This window comes from Mustela erminea, chromosome 15 (assembly GCF_009829155.1).
Source record: "Mustela erminea isolate mMusErm1 chromosome 15, mMusErm1.Pri, whole genome shotgun sequence".
NCBI lineage: Eukaryota > Metazoa > Chordata > Mammalia > Carnivora > Mustelidae > Mustela > Mustela erminea.
In genome coordinates, this window is record NC_045628.1 from 51,357,086 (window position 1) to 51,375,291 (window position 18,206).

Below are 18,206 nucleotides of genomic sequence, written 5' to 3' on the forward strand. Positions count from 1 at the left end.
ATGCATGAAAAACATTTGTTAAGGATACTTCTATTTCTTCTTTTTTAATATCTGTAATGTTTGTACATATTGAAGAAAATGCAGGTGAGAGAGAGTAGATAGAAAAGACTAGGGATAGGAGCATTGCTTTGAAGTAATAATGATGTCCCTTATGAAGATATAATAAATATAATTTTATTTGTATTTCATTTTCATCTATTCTCAATCATAGAGCAAATCATGTAATTTTGCTGGCAACTATTACCCTCTGGAATGATTTATATTGCAGAAAGAATGGCATGCTTTCTATGGATATTTGTTATGTTTTTCTTTATGCACCATTCTTAAGCAGCTGAATGATGCTGTAGCTGTATAGTTATTAGAGGGTTATATCTAGAATCTAACTGAAGAAAAAACTAACTCAAATCTTCATTTTCAGTCAATGTTATAGAAGACTTAGATTCATCTGGAAGCTTACTGTACTGCCAACCTTTACCATTTTTATTCCCCTTCCATTTCCCAAAATAATGTATTTTTCATTTGTAGATTTATAAATTTGATCCTAGCTCCAGGCAATGAAATGACATGTTTTTGATTTCTATTTTATAATGCCCATTCTGCAGGATTAGGAGATGCGAATAGGATGAGAGAGAAAAGAGGTTATAGGCGACAAGACAGTGACCTAAACGGGGAAAAATAAAGTAGGGTAAAAAATTTTAAATGGATTTAAAAATTATTTAGATGACACAGCAATAGAATGGAGGGAAGAACAAATTAAAGGTAATTCCATGTTTCTTACTTGTGCAATCTCTTCTCACACCGTATCAAACATTGGTCTGTGTGACTAATAGAATACGGCAGATTTTATGTCACTTCAGAAGCTAGATCATAAAAAAGCATCATATCCTCTCTCCTTACTCTGTTTTGGATTACTTACTCCAAAAGAAAATAGCAGCCATGTTTTAAGAAAACAGGCAGTACTGAGGACAGCTTCACACACAAAGAACTGATACCTTCTGAAAACAGTCATGTGAGCCATCTTGGAAGAAGATCCTCCAGCCCCAGTCAAGGTTTCCAATAACTGAAGCCCTTATCAACAAATTTCCTGTAATATTTTAAGACACTTTGAACCTTAACATCCAGCTAAGCTGCTCCCAGATTCCTGATCCTCAGAAACTGTGTGAAACTCTACATTCTTACTGTTTTAAGCTTCCAAGTTTTAGGGTAATTTGTCATGCAGTAATAGATAACTGCTACAGGCCTCAATAAAGAGAACTAAACCAAAAATAAAGATAAGAATTACTGGCATCAATTCCATAGTTTTGGATGAGGTTCACTTTGATATTGTATATAGGGAGAATAAAGGAAAGGATTTCAAATACAGCAATATTTAAGGGCTAGGAATTAGAGGGAAAAGATCCAAATGAGACTGGGAAGTGGCTAGGAAGGCATAAGGAAAATAAAAAAGGGCAATGTCCTAGAAGCCATGGGAAGAGAACATTTTGAGATGGTGGTAGAGGAGGGGTTATAGAACTAACAAATTCTTTTAAGAGGTTAAGTCAAAGAAAGACAAAGCAACAGTCAGGAGGTCATGTACCAAAAGCATTTTCAGAGAAGCGTTAAAAATGGAAACAAACAAAACAAAACAAACAAAAATAAAAGTGAGCTGAAACTAGACCTTGTATTATTTTGAGGACAAATGCCTATTTTGATCACTACCACAGCCCACTGGTAAATTTTGGTACAGCAGCAAGTTTTAATTTTAGAAGGGAACTAAAAGTGGTCTCTCACCTGCAATGTATTCTTCACTTACAACAGAAGATAAATCTTGGTCCTCAGATTTCCAATGGGAAGGATGTCCAAGCTATGAGCTCAATGCACAAATACACAAGGATTAATCACCATGAATGAGAATCAAGGGAAGAAACTGGTTAAGAATCTATAGAAATTCAGATATTAATCTTTTTAGAAAGAATATAAAATGATATCTAAAAACATAGGGGCACCGGCATGGCTCTGTCACCTAAGCATCGAACTCTTGATTTAGGCTCAGGTCATGATCTCAGGGTCAAAAGATCAAGCCCTATAACAAGTTCTGTGCTCGGAGGGAAGTCTTCTTGAGATTCTCTGTCTCCCTCTCCCTCTGCCCCTTCCCCCACTCTCCCTCTCTGTCTAAAATAAATATTTTTAAAAAATAATAATAAATGCATAAAAATACGAATTCACAAAATGATAATGATCAAGCATCAACATACTTCCAGAAATGAATGGGCAGAATTGGAAAAGAATGAAACAGAACTTTAAAAATAATCAATATTAAAATATTCACTGAACAAGTTAAACAGCAGACTAGATATGGGTAATAAAAGAATTAGTTAACTGCAGTAGGCTGTTCCAGTAAAATATTAAAAATTGTGACCAAAAAGCAAGCTGTAATCTGAAATGAATACAATTTAAAAAATATTGAAAAAGATCTTTAGAAATGACTCAGAGTTCAGAACAGAGAGATACAAATATGGAAAATAGAACTTTTTTCAAAAAAAAAAAGAAAAAAGATGAGACATGGAGAATAGAATGAGACCAGTGAAAAAGAATGAAGACTAACCTATATATGAAGGAAAATAATATATGATGCAAGTGACTTTGCAGATCACTCAGGACAATTCCATAAATGATACTGGGACAAATTATGTTTGCATGGGAAAAAAAATAAAATTATATTGCTACCTCAAATTATACAAGATACAGTCAAAATCTCTTATTGAGCAATTACATGCCAGGTACTGCATTTATTATTAGGTATTCTACAATGATAGGGACAGTATTTCCATTCATATAGTATGCCCGTGGCTTTTTCCCTCTCCCTCCTTCCCTCCAATCTTTCTTCCCCCTTTCTCTCTTTCTTTATCGCTGCATTCCCCCTTTCTCCCCCTCTCTCTTCCTCTCTGTCTCTCTCCCTCCCTCTTTTTGGAGTACTGAGCCATTCTTCAGGATGGTATTTCTCTCTCCACAGTGGCATTAATCTCCACACTTCTTCAGAGCAATCTTTGTATAATGTAAATCTGATTATGTGTTTCTTGCTTTAATAACCTCTACTCTCTTTGGAATAAAATAAACACTCCATAGCACGGCATGCCAAGAGCGCTACCTTTCATCTCTTGTCTCCCCAGCTTCCCATGTATCATTAAAATGTGTACACAAGGTCTTGAGTATTCTACTATTTTTAAGTTCCCTGAACACAATGTTCTCATCCTCTCTCAACCCTCTGTGCATGCGTCTATGCTACTTCCCTGTCAAGAGATGTACCACTTCACAGAGCTTTGTTCCCAAGCAGAAGCTTTTCTCATCTTTATTAGTCACCATCTCTTCTATGAGGTAAGCAGGGACTACTTCTCCTCACTTTCTGTACAACATTCTGTTTAACACTTAAGACATTTACTTATGGCACTTGCTTACCTTTCTAAGTCCCCCCTAAGATAAAATTTCACTGAGGATAGGAAATTGTATACATCCTTAAGGTTTAAAACAACGACTACATATTTTTAGATGGAATTTAAAAGCTGCAAAAATCACCAGAGCCAAACACAAACTTATTAAATGAGTCTTTTTTAAATTATTCTAAATCATAGACATTCTGGACTTGTTAAATAGTACTGTATCAGAGGAAACTACAGAAACATAAAGGACCAGAATACCAGAAGAGTAATATGTAAGAAATTGTTAAAAGGAGAACCTTTGACTCTGGTTTTGGTCCTGTGGTTTTCTTTGCTAATATGTGCTGGAATGGTGGGTGTGCCTTTTTGTGCTGTCTGTGACCACTAGAAGAAAATGTCCTGTCTAGCTCACTGATGGTTTTTTATTTTCTCGTTCTTGTCCTTTGAAAATGCAAGTGCATACGTAATAATTCCTTGCAGGTAATAGGATTCTGATTAAAAGGCTCTACTGAACTGTGACTTATCTCTCTACTTGGAATTTGCAAATGCTAATGAACTTACATATTTTTCTTATATGCCATACACACAGCCAGTTCACTTTGCTCCCACCTGATTTCCTGAAAAAGTAACAGTCTGGACTCATGATTGTCCCAATGTAGAGCTTATTTACTTAGCCAAAAATGTTCACCTCCGACAGTCACATATAAATCCCAAACTGAAGCCATGCCAATCAAGATTCTAACTCAGAGGTAGACTATGTCTCTAAGACTAGCAGCAGATTTGCTTTCTTATTGAGCAGAATTCTATAGACAGGCAGAACACTTACTGAAGCCATTTAAATCAGTCTGTTTAAAAAAAAAAAATTGGAAAAGTTGTCTGACTCACAGGAGCAACATAAAGAAAAAGACAGCTCTGAGGGTGGGGGAATTAGGTCACAGCAAGAAAGGAGTACTCGGTTTCCTCAAAAATCTCAAATACCATATAAAGTAAATCAAAGAGCCATAACGGGATTTCCGGAGACATCAGAGCCTCAGCAACTTGGCAGCTTAGTTTATTAGAGTGGAGTGATAATGAGGCCATCCTTTAGGATCCTGAGTGGACCACTTTGGTAGTGCTCCAAGACCATGCACTTCACCCCTAACCCAAATCAGAATCCGTGAAACATCTGCTGTCAGTTACAACGGGACTTGGGTGAGAGAGTTTTGATGAAACAGTGCAAATCTATCACCACCCACTGGAAAGGCAGGTCAAAGTACGGGTCCTATTGATGGAGCAGGTGTTAGGTTGAATAGACTCATCTCAGGACAGAAATACAATGTTACAGAGCTGAAGATTTATCAACTGTCCTTTTTCTTCATGTTCTTTGTTCATGTTATTGTCTTTCATAATTCACTTAGCTAAAAATGGGCAAAGGGTCGCTCGTGATGGCAGGTTACCAGTGTCCTTAATCCAGTTCCAATGATGCCTGAGCTCTGACCAGCCCACAGGAAGAAAATGAGCCTTTCAAATATAAAATAAGTACACATCTTTGGAAACAATTCTAGCAACACTGTCATAACTATATTTGAAGCTATGAGCTAAATAAAAAGTCATTACATGGATGAAGCATAGGAAAATAGTTTTACATTTAATTTATTTTTAATAGTTAGGTCTTACTGATACATCACTGTGGCTATAATAACAGTTTCCTAAGAAAGGTGGTCATTCATATTCCATATGAAAGGTCTCCCTCAAAAAGGACTGTTTAACAGAAAATACTGTACTGGTGAGGATGTTAAAATGAGAAATGTTACTGACAAAAAGATATTCATTTTATGTCAATTGAATATTTACACACAAATTCTAAATATTCTTCTACTTTGCTAATTTTATGCATAACCCTGTAAATGGGTTATTACTCGTGGTAAAATATAGCCCTTCATTTTAACAAATGGGATATCACTAAATGTGAAGCAAAACATGATAGAACCAGGTAATACCACTTGTCAACTTTGGGAAATGTTGGTTGTTCCTCACAAAACTAGCAGTTCTATGACTGAGACTTCAGTGGGAAAAATGAATTTATACTAGGAATTCATGATTCCATATTTTTAAAAATTAAGGGTATTGAATAAAGTAATATTACAAAAAATAAGGGGTCTGGGGAGAGAAAGAGAGAAATTGTAAGAGTTTTAATAGCAGTGAAGATAAAGAACTCCAATTTCTTTCTCAAATAGTCTTCCTCCAAAGTGGTTCTGGCCTGACAATCATGAAGCCCTACACCCAGGAAATATATACATGTATTCAAGCAGACAACACACATTTTCAAGCATTCAGTGAGTAGAATGCCCCAAGGAAAGCGAGCCAGTAAGAAGTAAAATGAAATTGACACAAATTAGCATTATCAAGCTTCATAATTATGAACAGTTATGAAATCAAAAATTGTTAACTCATGATTATAAATTAGGAAATGAAGACAAATTCTAGAATAATATAGATACAAATAATGGTTATCAAAGAATGAATAAAAGCCATCATAAACACCTGAAGGGTTGAAATCCTAATGGACATATTTATACCAAAGTCACCTGTACCAGGAGACTACATAATAGGTAAACATTAGAAATACGTTCATGTGTCCTAGTCAGATTTATCTCATTATTTACTATCCTAATTTGCTTTCAAATTAGAGCAAAGTGATAACAAGAGAAAAAATAAGGCAGGAAACATTCTCATTATCAGAAACTTAGAAAACTTCCAAACTACAGTAAAAAATGGAAAAAAAACCCTTAAAAAAATAACAATTGTAGACATTTAATGAGTACAGTTTAGTGAATTTAGAATATATATGCCTAAGTGAGAATTTTTTTAAATCCCACAGATATAAAAAGGCACGAAATCTTTATTTAACATAAAAACAAGAAATGATCAAGTAGATTGAATAATTGCCCAGGTAATTAATCTCCATAGACTTACATGAAAATAAGTTAATGAAATTATATCAACAAATTAAAAACACATTTGAAACATTTAAAGAAAATAAAAGCTATGACAAAGAAAAGTGACTTCTCAGTCATAAAACACTGGTGGGAGGCTTTTCATGGTAAGACACAGAGTACTTATAACTCAAAAAACATTTTGGGATTCTAGGAAAGTATATTTGAAGTGAGAGACATAAGAGACATATAGAATAACTATACAAATATGAAATATGTAGGGGTAAAATTACAGTGTCAATTTCTGTGAATATTTTAATGGAAATATTTATTTTACTCACATTTTGAGACATTATTTTCCTAAGAATATAGAACCAGTTCATTAAAAATTCCATGAAAGATATGAAAAGGTATAACTTTCTTTTTTAAAAAGAGTTCAGCATCTACTTAATAGAAAAGAACAAGAAATAGAATAAAAAGGAACAATTTTGAGGATTGTTCTCTTCTCTCATTGATCCGTGAAGCCAAGCAATGACTTGGGCAGATTTTTTTCTTCTTACATGACTATTCACATTTCTATAGAAAGACGTATAGTGTCTTGACCTTCTTCACACGAGTTTTATGCAGACAAAGTTAGGAACATCATTTATTGTGGCTGTTCTCAAAGGTTTTGAGGTCATGGTCAGCCCTGTGCTGTCTCTTTGCCAGGCTTGTTGACTCCTAGAACTGTGCTCTGCCTCCCCATACAGAAATATCCCCCATATACTGCTCTTACAAAGAGGGACTCAGAACCTCAGAGGGTGTTATGAATATAGCCAAACGCTGACTCCAATTTGAAGATCCCCTTACAGAGTTGAATGTTACACAAGGACAGGAGTCTAAGTCAAGGCCAGAGACTGTGTGCACTGAATAGCCTTTAATAAATCTGGAGAGGAGTCGAACCAGATAGGCGCTGTTAAAAACAGGTGCGCGAGAGGAGGTGCCCTTTCAGCAGTTTTAGGATAAAGGAATAATCTGCTCAGGGCTGTCCCAGCAGCATTTCTAGAATAACATAGCCACACAAATTCAGAAGACTGTAGTGTTGCCTTCATTATCTATGATTTCTCTGCAAACCAAGTGAAAGCGACCCTTCTTCTGTATCCTACACTTTATAATTCCCCTCCTCACTCTGTCCTTTTGGAGAATATTAAAACACAATTCACTCTCCTTCAATTTGTGTGGAGATGAGACTGGATAGAAGTGCCACGGAGCTGACAGGTCATACTTTAAATTAAGTTTCCCAAATAAGAATTTAATCTAGTTTCAATAAAAGAGTTATTAACCACTTTTAATTAGGAAAAGCAGGCCTGAATCTGGGGTATTTTCCTCAGCTCCCAATGCAAGGGCTGATCATTAGTCACTGATGGTATCAGGGCTTGTCTTCAAAGGGCTGTGGTGCAGAGGCCCACCAAACGAACCTCAGGAGAAAGGAGAGGGTTGTAATACCCAGTTTTAGGGATATTCCACAGTTGGACTTGATTTGCAAAGGCTTTCTCTTGGTGTCATTAGAGAGTCTCTTTCTAAATTGACAAAAACTTTTGGCAATCGCAAAAGACGACCAACCAGGGCAAATCACAGCTAATAAAGTACATGAGTTCATCCTCCCCACCCAAAAGCAAGCTGCATTTACTGAGTACATCCAATACATTAGCGGGCTAGAAATTTTGTGACTGCTTAATCCTATCTTTCATCATACCTGCTTGATATCCAATAACAAGGAGATTTGCTCTTGTCAGATTATAAATCACAGTTTTAATTAATTAAAACAAGGACTACAAGAACAGGAAAGTACAGTTATAAGATCACTATGATGGACAAAAAAGAAACCGGGAAATATCAGAGTTGTATTTTTAAAGTATTACTTTAAAAATTAATTAAAGTATTTTTTTAATTAAAGTATATAATTAAAGTATTATTTTGGTTATAACTTTGCAAATTAGAGAGAAAATTTTGCCTTAGAATATGTAATATGTAACAGTAATAAAATTTTATAACAATAGTCTGGGTTTAAGTGTAAATTGTATCAGTAAAAACTATAAATTGAGGGAAAGTTTGAAGAAATTAAACATTAAAATCTTAAACAAGAAAATATATGCTGTTGTTTATAATTAGAAAAAGATGTGTTTTTCTAAACATTTGAAGGCAACCACTAGTAGAAACAACATAGATATTTACCTGCCAAGTCAATACATTTAGGAATAAATGGGGTCATGTGACCAAGGCAAGCAACCTTTTCACACCCACCACACCTGTCTCTTAAACACTTTGGATATGAGCAATGAAGCACAAAAAAATGGGAGAGGGCATGTATCAGTGCTGAAAAGTTAGAAGGATACCCACCATCCATATCTCTTACACTTTAGGGCACTTCTGCCAGATTAGGTACAGACTGAACTGAGAGAAGTAAGGATAAAAGAGTCAAGGTGTTTCATTAAAGAGTTTAGAGAGTAAGCGGAAGCAATCTTGATACAGCCTCCTAGCTACTATTTAACTTGAAAGGGAGAAGGCAGCCATGAACGAATGCCAGTGTGATGTTAAGACTTCCATTATGGGGGGGCGTCTATAAAACGAACAGAAAGCCGCCTGTCAAAACTTCTTCGAGTGACAGAAGAGCACTTCAGTAGGGTATCCTGCACCTCAGATGAGTAGCAGAAAGTCTACACTGTCAGAATTCATCTTGTCTGCAGAGTCCTGATGCCCTTCTGACACGGGTGATGGAAACACAAAGAAATGAGCAAGCAGGAAGAATCATCAGACCTGTGAAAAGATGCCAGGTGGAAGAGTCCTCTCTGCGCAATCAGAAGAATCAAGAGAAATGTCACTCTCTGAAACAGATACGCGGCAGAATGATCTAGGAAATGCTGCTTTGGGTCTGCAAAACTTCTGCATTGTCACAGACTACGAAGGACTGATACAAAACCAGGAAGGACTGATCCCAAATCAGGAAAGAATATTAAAGTTGGAAATCATGGTTACAACTTAAACTATATCGTAGTGAAATACACAGTGAACACTGCAGCACTGAAATAGTGAACTACCTCCTTACTCAAGGAATCCAGAACTGGGGAGGTATATGAACGTTCCAAAAAGAAGATGGGCAGACACAATAACTCAGGATTTCCAATGTACTCCAATGTACTCATCACTGGAACTCTAGAGTTTAAAAGCTAAAAACAAAGAAAAAATAAAATCAAAAAAATATAGAACACACACACACACACACACACACGCACACACGCATGCACACACTACTTTCGAGAGTTGAAGAAATAACTGAATCTGCAGACAAATTAAATGGGTTTACTAAGTATCAGGAGAAACTGATCAAGAAACCAATATGTATCAAGATAAAGAAAAAAAGAAACTTCGGGGCACCTGGGTGGCTCAGTGGGTTAAAGCCTCTGCTTTTCACTCAGGTCATGATCCCAGAGTCCTGAGATCAAGCCCCACATTGGGTTCTCTACTCAGCAGGGAGCCTGCCTCCCCCTCTCTCTCTGCCTGCCTCTTTGCCTACTTGTGATCTGTCTGTCAAATAATAAATAAAATCTTTAAAAAAAAAAAAAGAAACTTAAACTATAGTAGAAAAACATACAGATCCAAGAAGAGAAATTTAATAATACATCAAAAATTTTAAAATTACCTGTTTACTTTAAATATTTCAAGATGTATAAAGATATAATTTTAGGAAAGAAGGAAATTTTTTGTCAAGAATTCTCTAGGAAGTTGTCTTTATCTGTGATAACTGGATCAAGAGATAAAAAATATGAAGAGATACAAAGAGATAAGAAAGAACACCACCTGTATATATGCTTTAAATATACTTGGATATTGAAGAATTAATTAAAACAAGGACTACAAGAACAGGAAAGTACAGTTATAAGATCATTATGATGGACAAAAAAAAACCCGGGAAATATCAGAGTTGTATTTTTAAAGTATTACTATTTTGGTTATAACTTTGCAAATTAGAGAGAAAATTTTGCCTTAGAATACGTAATATGTAACAGTAATAAAATTTTATAACAATAGTCTGGGTTTAAGTGTAAATTGTATCAGTAATAACTATAAATTGAGGGAAAGTTTGAAGAAATTAAACATTAAAATCTTAAACAAGAAAATATATGCTGTTGTTTATAATTAGAAAAAGATGTGTTTTTCTAAACATTTGAAGGAGTAGAAACAACATAGATATTTACTTGCCAAGTCAATACATCAAAAGGAGGAAAACAGAAAATGAGAGAAAGCATAAAGCAAAGTTAATGGACACGCATACCCATTTCCCTGATAACCCTAAATTAATTCTAAAAACTATACTAAAAACACAGACTCTTAAAATGGAGGAAACAATCAAAATTCCATGATACACTCTCAACAAAATACATACATAAAATAAAAGGCAAAAAAGGGCTAATTTGTTGAATGAATTATGTGTTTAAATGCTGATCACCATGTAATTGACAACAGCAAAATCCTCAATACAAGTTTAATCTGTATATAGGACCCTCTTGAAAAGTTAAAGCATTTCCATCTGAAAGGATATTTTTTATAGCATACTACTGAAGTGTGAAAAGGTGTTAAAAAATAATGTCAGAGGCATCTGGGTGGCTCAGTCCTTCAGTGTCTGCCTGCAGCTCAGGTCATGATCCCAGGGTCTTGGGATAGAGCCCCGCTTCGGGCTCCCTGCTCAGCGGAAGACTGCTTCTCCCTCATCCACTCCCCCTGCTTGTGCTCCCTCTCTGGCTGTGTCTCTCTCTTTCAAATGAATGCATAAAATATTTTAAGAAAATAATGTCAGAAAAGCAGATTACAAACTGTCATTTAGAGTGCTCTTAGCTTTACACAAATTTCTACAACTCCATAATTTTATCGGGATGATGGGAATATGGACCATTTTATTGTTTTTTATATTCTAAATTTTCTGAAATACATTTAGGACACATTTTATTTTAGTGAGAAAAAAAAAAAAAGAGTAAATATGAAACAATGAACTTTGCCCATCCCAGGAAGTGTGGAAGTTTCTCATAAAGGTTTCTGTGATGAGCTGTGTATCTCTTCCTATGAGTGCAGCTTCAAACAAAACAAATAATAAGGTTTTATTTAGAGGTTTCTAAGTTCTGGTCTCATTTTCTCTCTTTCATTAATGTTATATTCAGCCACTAAAAGTGAAGCAATTGAATAAAAACAAATTTGAAATATGCAGTAGCGCACACAAAATAGTTTAAGAACCACCATAGAAATTGCTTTACATAAATATAACACCTAACACTTAATTGTCTTCTGCTTCTTAATGCACAGCTTGCACTATTAAAGCCAATGGCTTCCTATATCTCTTATAAAACAAAGACGTCGCTTTCTCCTCTCTAGAGACTAAAGTGATAAAAAGAAACTTTCTAAACTCGAAAATCTGTTTATGTCTTTCTCTAAAAAAAAAAAAAAGAAAGAAAGAAAAAATCTCTCTTCTTATTTTTTTTCTTCTTTTTTTGTTATTTGTTGTTGTTCTTGTTGTTAAAATGCTTTCCCTGGATTTGCAATTTTATTTATTTTTTTTAATTGTGTTATGTTAGTCACCATACTGTATATCTTTAGTTTTTGATGTAGTGCTGCATGATTCATGAACAATGAATCATGGAAAATCCCTCTTCTTAAACATTAGACAGCATTTACCACACAGTAAAATAATAAGAATCAAAACACTAAATCTAAACAATGTCCATACCAACTATTTATATTTATATTATTTAAAACACATAGATGGTGGGGCGCCTGGGTGGCTCAGTTGGTTAATCAGCTGCTTTCCGCTCGGGTCAAGATCCCAGGGTTCTGGGATCAAGCCCCACATTGCATTGGGCTCCCTCCTCAGCAGGGAGCTGTTTCTCCCCATCCCTCTGCCTGCAGCTCTGCCTGCTTGTGCTCTTTCTGCCAAATAAATGGATAAAATTTTTTAAAAATGGTAATGAGAAGAAATAATGCAGATAAGCCACACATAGTAATATAATTGAAAAATCTTTCCTTTTGCCTTAAAAAGTCTGGGAATTAATAAGATCATTTCTGTGAATGTTTAGAATAACATATTTAGTAAGATAATAAAAAAGAATTTCCTACAAAAATTAACATTCATATGCAATATTTTGTGAAATTCAGAATTATCAGCATTTGTATTGTGATTTTGTTTTAATTTTATAACCACACATACACAGATAACCGTATTCGCAGTTCACAGCATACACTTGCACCTGCTGTTGCTGCCACACCTCATTTTTCTCTATTTTCCAGTTTCATCCCATTTTCTCTTTGATGAATAACAGCCTACTGTATTCAAGTTACTACTCTAAATATATAGACATCTTTGTATAGCATGTAGTGGTATTGTTCTTATCCTTTTCTATATAGTATTCTTTTCCATTTCATTTTTTAAAAGATTTTATTTATTTATTTGACAGAGATTTATTTATTTGACAGAGAGAGACACAGCAAGAGGGGGAACACAACAAGAGGGTGTGGGAGAGGGAGAAGCAGGCTTCCGAAAGAGCAGAGAGCCTGATGCAGGGCCTTGATCCCAGGACCCTGGGATCATGACCTGAGCAGAAGGCAGACGCTTAACCGACTGAGCTGTATCACTTAGAAGTACGTGGATATTGTTTGCATTTATAATGAGAGCCACTGAGTTTCTCTGCATATCCTTGAATAGTCTGAGAACTCTTTTTCCAATTTTTGTGACTCGTGGATATAAGTGACTGCTTAATTTGCATTTCTCTGATTATTATTAGTTAGTTCCAGCATATCTTCATATAGTTCCCAGCCTCTGAGAACCCTTTCTGTGGATTCATATCCCTGTCCAATGCACTTCCCATGTTTTACTGGTACTTTAGTTATTGTGTTTTATGTTTACCAGAGTTCCCTATATATTCTAGATATCGATCTGTTTTAGACATCAAACTATCTTATCATAGTATATTATATATCTGTAAATTTAATGAAGTAACAAATTTTTAATTTGGATGGAGTAAAATGCATTATTTTAAAATCTAGTTTGTGAAGAGTCTTATTAAAGGAGTCTATCAAGCCTAGGTCATTAAGATATTCTTCACCATTTTCTTCAATTAGCTTTATTATCTTAATCCATTTGATATTCTCCTTTCTATGTGGTAAAATTGGGATTCACATTTATTTTCCATGGAAAACAATTTTTCCTATTTCACATAAATAAGCTGCCTTTCCTCTAGTGCTTTGTAGTGCCACCATATTACAACTTCTTGTGTGTATGTAGCACTATTTTTGAGCTCTATATTCTGTAATACTAGTTAATCTGTTATGATGTCAATACTAATTTTTATGGCAATGACTTTGTACTTTGTCTTAAGGTATGGTAAGATACTATTCTCTAGTAGGACTATGGTAAGTCCTATTCTCTTTGTTCTTCTAACATGCCCTAGCTCACTGCGTACCTTCATTAAATCCAAAATTGTAGAATGATTTTGTTGGGTACCTCTAGAAACCCAGTTGAAATTATTATACCACGTTCACTGTGAACCACTTCCTTTAATCTTAAAAACAGTAATAAACTTAATTTTTTCTATGAATAGTTTTGGAATTTTTGGTTAATTCTTAGAAAACTTTTGTTGTGGTTACTATCAGGAATGGTACTTTATTTCACTTTGGTGTTATTAGTGCTATCATTCCAGGGTGAAACTATTATTTTCATATTCAACAAGATCATTAAAATATATTATTCTAATAGTTTGTTGAGTCTGCTGGATCTTCCATGTAGTTGATTATAACATCTGAAAAATGACAGATTCATCCCCTCCAAACATTATAATTGTTTTTATTGGCTTTATAGCATTCACCATATTTGCAATTCCATCTTAAAAAGCAGTAATGATGGCAGACGTTATTGTCTTATTTCCAATTTAAAATGAACTGGGTGATGGGCATTAAGGAGGGCACGTGATCTGATGAGCATTGGGTGTTACACAAGTAATGAATCATTTATACATCAAAAACTAATGATATGCTATATTTGGCTAATTTAATTTTAAAAAAGAAAATTCAGCTCTAAGGAAAAATATTTATTAAAAATATAATGAGGATATGCTAAAATCTTTGATTTTGGCTGTGAATTTTGGGTATACAGACTTTAACAAATTAAGGAACTTCTTTATTTCTGGATTGTGGAGTGTATCTTCAGGTCATGATTGCAGGGTGGGGAGATCAAGTCTCATGTCAGGCTCTGTGGTCAGTGGGGAGTCTGTTTGAAATTCCCCCCTCTCCCTCTCCCTTTGTCCCTCCCCTTACCTACATATTCTCTCACTCTCTTAAAAAAAAAAAAAAAAAAAAGTTCATACAAGAAAGGAATCAACTTTTTTTTTTAAATTTTTCAACCTTGTGCTTTCACTCATATGTTAATCTAATAAAATAGATGAATAAACAAAAATCCATCAGATCTATAAACACAGAGTACAAACCAATGCTTGCCAGAGGGAGGGGACTAGGGTATGGGCAAAATGGGTAAAAGGGAGTGGGCAATACAGGCTTCCAGTTACGGAATGAGTAAGTCACAGGAACAGAGGGTACAGCATAAGGAATATAGTCAATGATACTGTAATATTGTTGTATGGCAACAATGGTAACTACATTTATGGTGAGCATCAAAGAATGTACAGAGAAGCTGAATCACTGTGTTGCACATCTGATATTAATATAACATTGTGTGCCAACTATAGTCAAATAAAAAAGAAAAATTGCTAAAAGTTATGTATAAAACTACCTGAGTCTGAAACTTTTTGAAGGTAGATAGGATTAGGAGTGAAGTGAGGTGAAATTCCCTTCTTTGATTATTAGAATATTTATTCTCCCTCTAATTCTAGTATTATTTTTCAGAAATGAATCCTTTTTTCTAGACAGCAGTCTAGCAAATTCTTACTTTATTATATATTATCTATGGTATCTATAGCTGTTCTCCACAAATAGTGGATTCTATTCAATGTCATAGTGAACTCAGAAGGAAAAAATCATTAATTCTCCATCTATTTTCAATAGAAATATAAGAAAATAGCTGTTTTGTTTTTATTTCTGTAACAAGATCTAGTTATTAGAAGCATATTTTCCAAGCTAATAATTCTGTAAGGTATTTAAAATGTTTAGGCATGACAAATATAAACAAACAGGTCTATTATTTCATAAAAGCAAAATGACATGCAATTTACTAGTTAAATAATATTTATGTGCCACTGAATTCATATGAAAAGTCCATCTATTGGGGCACCTGGGTGGCACAGTCAGTTGAGCATCTGACTTGGTTTCGGCTGAGGTCATGGTCTTGGGGTCCCAGGATCGAGCTCCACATCAGGTTCTCTGCTCAGCAGGCAGCCTGATTCCCCCTCTCTCTCAGCCTGCCTCTCAGCCTACTTGTGATCTCTCTCTTTCTCTGTCAAATGGATAAATAAAATATTTTTAAAAAAATTTTTTTTCACCAAACTGTGGAAAGAACCAAGATGCCCTTCAACGGATGAATGGATAAGGAAGATGTGGTCCATATACACTACGGAGTATTATGCCTCCATCAGAAAGGATGAATACCCAACTTTTGTAGCAACATGATGGGACTGGAAGAGATTATGCTGAGTGAAATAAGTCAAGCAGAGAGAGTCAATTATCATATGGTTTCACTTATTTGTGGAACATAACATATAGCATGGAGGACAAGGGGAGATGGAGAGAAGAAGGGAGTTGAGGGAAATTGGAAGGGGAGGTGAACCATGAGAGACTATGAACTCTGAAAAGCAATCTGAGGGTTTTGAAGGGGCGGGGGGTGGGAGGTTGGGGGAAGCAGGTGGTGGGTATTGGAGAAGGCATGTATTGCACGGAGCACTGGGTGTGGTGCAAAAACAATGAATACTGTTACGCTGAAAAGAAATAAAAAAAACTTTTTTTTTTTTTTTAAAGCCCATCTATTCAGGGGTGACTGGGTAGCTCAGTCAGTTAAGTGTCTGCCTTCAGCTCAGATCATGATCCCAGGACTCTTCGATCGAGCTCTGCATCGGGCTCCTTGCTTAGCTGGCAGTCGCTTCTCCCTTTCCCTCTGCCTGTTGCTCCCCGTGTTTCTGCCCTCTCTGTCAAATAAATAAATAAAATCTTAAAAAAAAACACAAAAAACTCATCTATTTCTCTTAAAAATCTTACAGAAAGCATTTTAAAATTATAATAATAGAGGAGCAAAAACATTTCTAATACTATACTGCCTCTATGTCCTGGAATTAGGATTGTAACACATTCCTAACTGGTTCTAAAACAACTCCTTTAATAATACAAATACATCCCAGATTGTATTCTATTAGATATCAATATGTGTGACATGAAGGGACACAGATTTCTCTGTCTATTGTTCTCAAACATGGTCCATTATATGGATTCCCTTTTCTGGGCTTCAACTTTTCTTTATGTCTCAGCTCAAGTTAATACAATAGGGTAATAAATTCTGTTTTTCATTTCAATTTTAAATAGAATGATTCACTTTAACCAAACTTATGGCTATGTTACCCTTAGATCAGATTCCTACCTGATTTCCATTTAGTTTCCACCTCAGATTTAATATCAGTAAATTTAGGCCTGGAGAGTAGAGACAGAAGGGTAAGTTAGCCAGTGAAGTCTAACAGACCCAAAACAGTGTGATACATTATACCTAGTTGCCTGTGATGCTGCATATAGTTCTAAGTATTTTTCTGATATATATATTTTTTTTTCTGATACACACACACATATATAAATCTGAAATAAATATAATATATGTATGCATATATTTCTTTTTTTTATATATTTTTAAATTTTTTATCAACATATAATGTATTATTAGCCCCAGGGGTATGGGTCTGTGAATCACCAGGTTTACACACTTCACAGCACTCACCATAGCACATACCCTCCCCAATGTCCAAAACCCCACTACCCTCTCAATGCATATATTTCTAATACACACGTATTTTTCATATATATATGAAATATAAAATATATATTATATGTATGCATATATTTCTAGTACATACATATTTTTCATGTACACACTCATGCATATGTAATAAACATTCCATTTATCCCAAAATGGGAATACATGTTTAAATCAGTTGTTATATTCAGAGTGATGGCATGGGGCCAATTAAAGTTATTTGTCAGTTGTCTTTTTTAGTTACATCAAGATTTTACTATTCCATCATCTAGAAGAACAAATAGTATACCTAATCTTTATCAAGAATATTAGTATATGTGATGTGTGTGTGTGTGTGTGTGTGTGTGTGTGTGTTAGTGAAGAAACGGCAATGCAATTGAAATTTTAACAATGTATCTTTACCTTAAGAAGAGGTGAAGATAAGTCTATTATGGAAGAGAGGGAGATATACATGAGAGATGGAGAATTTATGGTTTTATGTCAATTCATTTAATCGATATTTACGTTGATACTAGGTCTAAGAAGTGCCATGGACTTGAAACGTGAACTTTTTGTCATATAGGAAAAAATAAGTCACTTGTGGATAATAAGATATAAAAACAGAATCAGTGACTTTATTCTCTAAATTAGCAATGAAGTTTGTTCCCTGGTGAGATCTGACTGCTGTAATTCCACCCACAGAGGAAAAAATATGTACGTGCAGTTAGATAGATCTATCATTCATCCCTCTCTCTCTCTCTTTCAACTTTTCTTTCAGAAGCATCCCTGAGAAAAATGTCATATTTCTAGGAGGGAAAGACATGGAAATGGCTCCCTTCACACTTAATGAAGGTACAACAGTTGTTTTTTATTTATTTTTATTTATTTATTTATTTTACTTCTAAGGATACTATCAAA